Below are 6,589 nucleotides of genomic sequence, written 5' to 3'. Positions count from 1 at the left end.
TATTCCGGTTTGAATTGCACCGACATCTCTTTTCTAAGTTTGGTCATCTTTTTGTTCTTTCAATTTCAGTTCTTAAATTCATCAATCAATTCTTTCATTTATGTGATAGACCTGCATTTAAAATGAACATTTACCATAAATTAAAGGTATCTTATATTTTACATATGTTATTATAAAACATGCTTTAGTTAAGGAGTTATTGATACTTTAAGTGCAAAATGATGACATAAAACCTTAATAAAAATGCACTTTTAAGTACTAATTAGTGATCAACCCTACCCTGTCCCATCATTTGCATTGGGTGTGAGGTCGCCGCTCCACCTTGTCACGACACTAGGGGAGATGTCCAATAAGAGCGTCACTTGCAGGACACGACCTCTCTATTTTCTCATCATGAGGAGGTGCAGGTGGCGTCTGGTTTTGGCTTTAACAAAGCATGTGGGGAGGGAGAGAGAGGAAGAAATAAGGAAGAAAAAACAAAAACTTTTCTTCCCCTGTTGCATGTCCAGGAGAAGAAGAAGGAGAAACAGTGCTGCCTAAAAACAACAACGTTTCGTTTTATTTAAAAAAAATGCATAAAACGACATCGTTTTCCCCAAAATACATCATTTCATTTAACTTAAAAACAACAATGTTTCGTTTTATTTAAAAAATTTTCCCCAAAATACATCATTTCATTTAAAAGAAAACTGGCGCCAAAATGCATCATATTTCAAATCAGTCCTTCAATTAACACGCTTTTCAGTTTAGTTCTTGGTTTTGGATTTCTTCAATCCAGTCCTTAATTGGCCATCAAACTTTAATATTTATGTAATTAAGCCCCTGATTTAGCCAAATCAACTCTCTAAAATTATAATTTGATCCCATAACTTTAATTTCTTCCAATTAAAACCTAAATTGACTTAAAAAAATATTTTTTTTTCTTGCAATCAACCCTCCTTAAATTCAATTAAACCTTCAATAAAATTTATTTGAGTCCATCAACATCTGATTTTGTGTTTTTCTTTCTCAAATAAAATTTTCTTTATCAATAGAGGTCTCACTAATAAATGATATACTGTTAAATTTCAATCTTGATATCGTTTAACCTCCTTAATTAATTTTTGACCTTTTTTTTGCGTTATGACATCCTCTTTTCACTAATATATCATTAAACTTCAATATTTATATAATTAAGCTCCTGATATGACAAAATCAACTCTTCAAAATTATAATTTTACCCCAGAACTTTAATTTCTTCCAATTAAAACCCAAATTGACTTAAAAAAACATTTTTTTTCTTGTAATCAACCTTCTTTAAATTCAATTAAACCTTCAATAAAATTTAATTAAGTCCATCAATATCCGATTTTTTACTTTTCTTTATCAATAGGGGTCTCACTGATAAATAATATACTGTCAAATTTTAATCTTTGTATTTTTGAACTTCCTTAACTAATTTTTGACCTTTTTTTTTGGCACTATGACATTATCTTTTCACTGATATATCATTAAACTTTAATATTTATGTAATTAAGCCTCTAATTTGACTTAATCAACTCTCCAAAATTATAATTTTACCCCAAAACTTTAATTTCTTCCAATTAAAACCCAAATTGTCTTAAAAAAACATTTTTTTTATTGCAATTAACCCTCCTTAAATTCAATTAAACCTTCAATAAAATTTAATTAAGTCCATCAACATCTGATTTTATATTTTTCTTCCTCAAATAAAATTTTGTTTATCAATAAGGGTCTCACTGATAAATGATATATTGTCAAATTTCAATCTTTTTATTTTTGAATCTCCACATCTAATTTTTGACCTTTTTTTAGTGCTATGACATCCTCTTTTCACTGATATATTTTTTCATATATTATTTGATTAATTTATTTCTTTTCTCCTTTTTTTTTGTATGGGGACCTAAAAATGGATTACAACATTAGTCATTATTATCAACCTTTAATTAACTACCATAAATCAATAATTAAATCTCAATATTTTGGCCATAAATATAAATTTTTAAGTTGAAAAAATTATATAGGTTTACAAAAAAAAATATTTATGGAAGAGATTGTTTAGGTTTTAATATTTATGAGTTAGACTGGACAAAACATGGCCCGACAAAAATAATTCTTTTTTTCTAGAGAATTATAAACTCAAGCCCAAGCTCATAATTATAATAGGTTGGTAAAAGAACAATCTTTTAAGATCTAAAAAAATTATTTTACAATAAACTCAAATTTAGACCCAACTCGAAGCCCGAGCATGAGCGAAGCCAACACATGTATAGAGGTTTAAGCTCAAATTCCACTTTGCTTAGAACATCTTTCATCTAAAAATTTGGGTTTTATTTGATTCTAATTTTAACTTCTTAACTTCTTATTTTATAAACGTCAAGAAAAATATTATATATATATATATATATATATGGGATAAAGTTTTTTAGAAGGTTTTAAGTTTTATCAAAATATTCTAACTAAAAATTCTTTAAAATTAATTTTTTATTTATCTATAATTTTTTAAAAAACATGTTCATGTTTTATGTTAAAAATTAAATTTAAAAAACGTCTTCACAAAGTGAGTAGACTACACTTTTAATTTAAAATTTTATTTTCATATTAAAAAAAAACACTTTGAAACTTCCTAACACTAACTTTAAAGAAAAGCAACGTTTTGTTACATTATTATTATTATTATTATTAAAAAAGGAAAAAAGAAGAAGATAGAAAATACAGCACCTTTTACTTTTTTGCAATATTCATATTCTTTGCATCTTTGAAGCTAGTATATGCATTAGCGACCGCGGCATTGACTGCATAACCAGAGCATGCAACGCTTATTATATGCTAATGCCTCTTCTCTTCGTGGAACCTTCCAAATCGTATGATTCAAGAAACTTCGCTTTCCGGATCCATATTCCAAAATTGCAGCCAAAATTGATCATTGCAGACCTCTTGTGGGAAACGACTTTTAGACATGGGAACTCAAATCTCCACGTAAGCGTCACGACCAATTCCTTATCCGATATCCGAGTCTTTAAAAAAATAAAAACGGATGGGACCTTCTTCTTGAAGCCCGGTCCACCGTCCACGTTATTGTCAGTAGGTTCTTGCCTGAATGCGGTGCGCTCGGTTCCTGATCGTCTTCACAGATTATTGGCTGTAGGGATCGATCAATGTGGAAAAAAGGATCGAAAAAGGGAATAAATCGGTGTGAAAACATACACGGACACCGCCACGTAGAAAAAGAAGATTAGCCAATGCTTACAACAGCAAAGGTGGAAAATAAGCCATGGGAGAAGATAGTAAATGGTATTCTTTAGTTGTTCATCATTTGACCTCAGATGGTTTCCGGTTTTGGGGTTGCAAATTAGAAAAAGTCATGAATTCCCTTTTCTGGTGACTAGATGAGAATAATCCAAGCAGCGTCGTTTAAGAATCATTGATGTCGTTGATAATTGATCAGACTCCGTCACAACCAGATTTTAACGGATGGCCAAAATAAACGTGATATATATAAACAAACTCGACGGGTAATTATAAAATCATGGAATATTCTCAAAAAACAAAAACGGTGGTAGACCGAAACTAGTTTGATAAGGGAATAATGTGAAATTGAAGTGAGTTATGAAATGGTTTAGCATTAAATATAAATAAAATAAAATAACACTGTAATATTGGGATCGAAGAGATAATATGTCAGTAAAAATAATGACGAGATACGTGGGTAACAATTAACAGAACCTTAAATATAATAATTTTTCATAATTTCGTAACCATCCATGTTAAAAATCATAATTATAAATATTGTAGTACTTTTAATTTCATTAATAACTCGAAAGGCTCTTTCCTATAATTACACTTGTTAATTATCTTATAATCCAGCTTTCAAGTATAATTAATTCAAACTTTAGACACACACACACTGAAGGTTTATTATGACAATAGAAATGGGCAGAAGAGTATGAAAATAAAATAACAAATCATAATTGATACTTGAAATAAAATAAATAAATAAAGTCATGATTTAGGTGGGTCTTAAAATTGAGTAATTAATTGATTAATTTAGTATGAAAAGAGAGTATTAATGACTATCGTGTAGGTTTAGGTATGGGAGTGCTACGATAATCAACGGATACACTGGAGAACCGAGAGGGAGTGGGATCCACTAGGAATCATCATCGTCATCATGAGAGCTCGGTTTTTGGATGGCTGCAAAGACAACGACGGGCGGCTCCAAGCAATATTTTCTTGTAAAGGGAATGATTTCTATAAATGCCCATTCTTACCACACATCATCCATGCAAGCATAGATTTGGTATCATACAGTAGAAGAGAAGCAAAATGGATTCAAGCTAGTTGCGAAATGGAATCCAGCAAGAGGGTCTCAAAGAGAGAGTCTGGTATAATGTATTTAACATTTTTCAGCTGTTCTTCCATGTTTTTGTTTTTGAATTTCTAACATGCACAGTATCATTCCTTAGACTTGCCAACAGAAAGGAGAATTTTTCCCAGGCACGAGAAAGGGAAAGAAGCTGGAGATGGTAGAGATTAGCGAGTGACCTAAACGCACAAGAAAAGGACAGAAGGAAGTGAGGGAAAAATATCGAAGGAGTAAGAAAAGAATGAGAGTAATTAAAGAGAGGAAACTAATCTAATCTCCCACTCTTAGGTTCATCATCAAGATTAGAGGAAACTAAAAGAGGGAGATTACATTAGTTTCCTCTCTTAATTACTCTCAACTCCTTTCTTATTTTTTCGGATTTTTCCCTCACTTCTTTTTGTCCTTCTCTTATGCGTTTTTGTCCCTCACTAATCTCCACCATGTCAGCTTCTACCCCTTTCTTGCTCCTCTTGTTTGCAGACTTTAAGAGATGATACATGCTTGAGAATTGAGATTCAAGGCAACAAGAACCACATGCAAAAATAATAATATAGTGGTATATAAGATAGATGCCAGACTCGCGCTTTGACCTGATCTAGCTGGATTCCTTTGGTACTAAATAAATAGACAGCATACGAGTGAAGGCAAATCAGAGGAATAGGTGTTTCAACTTTACAAGAACTTAGATACATAATGGGCTCTGGAAGCAACTGTGAAAGCAGGAACCAAGTCCAAGAAACGCAAACCTTTTAACCCACAAAATCTGAAAATATCAAATCCTCAGCAGCTTTGGAACAGATTCAAGCCATTTTCAACTGTCACGTCTTTTTTTGGCCTCACCGCTTTCCCTCAGTTCAACTTTAGAGTTGAAAAGTTGATGCTGTGGTGCCTGGTGTCTTCAAAGGAGAGCAGTCCCTCGGTCTTAAGACAGGCAACTTTGCTTTTTCCCCTTTTCAGTTGTATTAATTTAAGTTTGTGGGTTTTATAGTAAAGTTTATGAATTTCTTTAAATAGCTTTGATCTGGTATGATGATTTTGTTTGCAGGGGATGGCAGATCTGTAATGCTTTTCTTAATTTTTTTTTTTTTTTTTGCTGCTGCTTAAAAGCTTCAACTTTGTAAGTCCTCAAGGTGAAGGCGTGAAGCATCTTCTGTTAAGGATGAGAAAATGCAAGATTGTGCCGACGGATTTGGAGAGGCAGAGACAGCCTGCAGGGGATAGATAGCCTATGGATGGCAAGAAAATGATCTCTCTGTCTGCATGATTAGTAATACTTTTCAAGGAGGAGAATTAGAAGAACACATCTGTTGTTTTTGCTTGATTATGGCTCAGCGTTTTGCGTCGCCTTAGATTCCTAAACTAGATGCAGACCTATCTGATTCTTTCCAGCATCATCAGAAATGTCTACCCCAAAATTACAAGGCCGTCAGCATCTTAGCTTTGTTGGGCAGCTGTAAGGAAAGATGTTTTCGTAATTGATTACTGCAAAATTGACCATTCTATAGATATGATTACTACAAAGAGACATTGGGAGTCCATTCCTGTATTAATCTGCTCTCATCTCAGCATTAAACAAGATCTGATCTAGTCCATTAATTGGTTTGGCAGACAAGTTTAGCTATAAATCTTGCTATCTGCATGCCTATTGTGGAAGCTATTCTCTACTGCAGTCTATGCACACCTCTGTGTATCGTGATAACCTCAAATCCTTTGTGATTCCACAGGAACACGAAAAACCCAGTTTTTATCCTTGTACAAAAAGCAATTAATGGTTGAATTTCCTGTATACATAGAAGGGGCTTTTCTCTCTTGAAAACAAGTGTTCAACAAACGCACCAGAGTCATAAAGCTTTACAGATCATTCTGAACCCCATCCCACAAAAACCAATGGGCTTTATGAACAACAACCACCCTAAAAAAAAAAGATTTGCCGGGATTGTAGAATTAGTTGTGATTTAGATATTTATGTTAATTTAAAAAAAAAAAAGTTTATGAACACCCCCAACCAAAAAAAACAAACAAAAGAAAAAAAGAAGCCAAACTCCAAGTCTCCAGTAATCCAAATGCATTGCATTAACAAATATAATATTGATATGGATAAATCGGCATCAAACAATTTCTTAACAATGTATTGTTGACATGGGCTTTCTTTTTAATTTTTGGATGTATGTCACGGCATGTTGAAACTTTAAAAATATAAAGTTAATTAACACACTATAATTT

At 32.4% G+C, this 6,589-nt stretch overlaps 1 long non-coding RNA gene across 1 annotated transcript; it reads left to right on the top strand.

Moving 5' to 3' along the window:
* The first annotated feature begins 4,247 nt into the window (after positions 1-4,247).
* Positions 4,248-5,904, top strand: LOC105117574 (uncharacterized). The gene is made up of 2 exons (XR_840780.1): positions 4,248-5,297; positions 5,412-5,904. It is a non-coding gene; the product is annotated as an uncharacterized LOC105117574 (long non-coding RNA).
* Positions 5,905-6,589: the final 685 nt, after the last annotated feature.

Source organism: Populus euphratica, unplaced genomic scaffold (assembly GCF_000495115.2).
Source record: "Populus euphratica unplaced genomic scaffold, PopEup_1.0 scaffold1422.1, whole genome shotgun sequence".
Classification (NCBI taxonomy): Eukaryota; Viridiplantae; Streptophyta; class Magnoliopsida; order Malpighiales; family Salicaceae; genus Populus; species Populus euphratica.
This window is presented reverse-complemented; position numbering and strand designations above follow the sequence as displayed.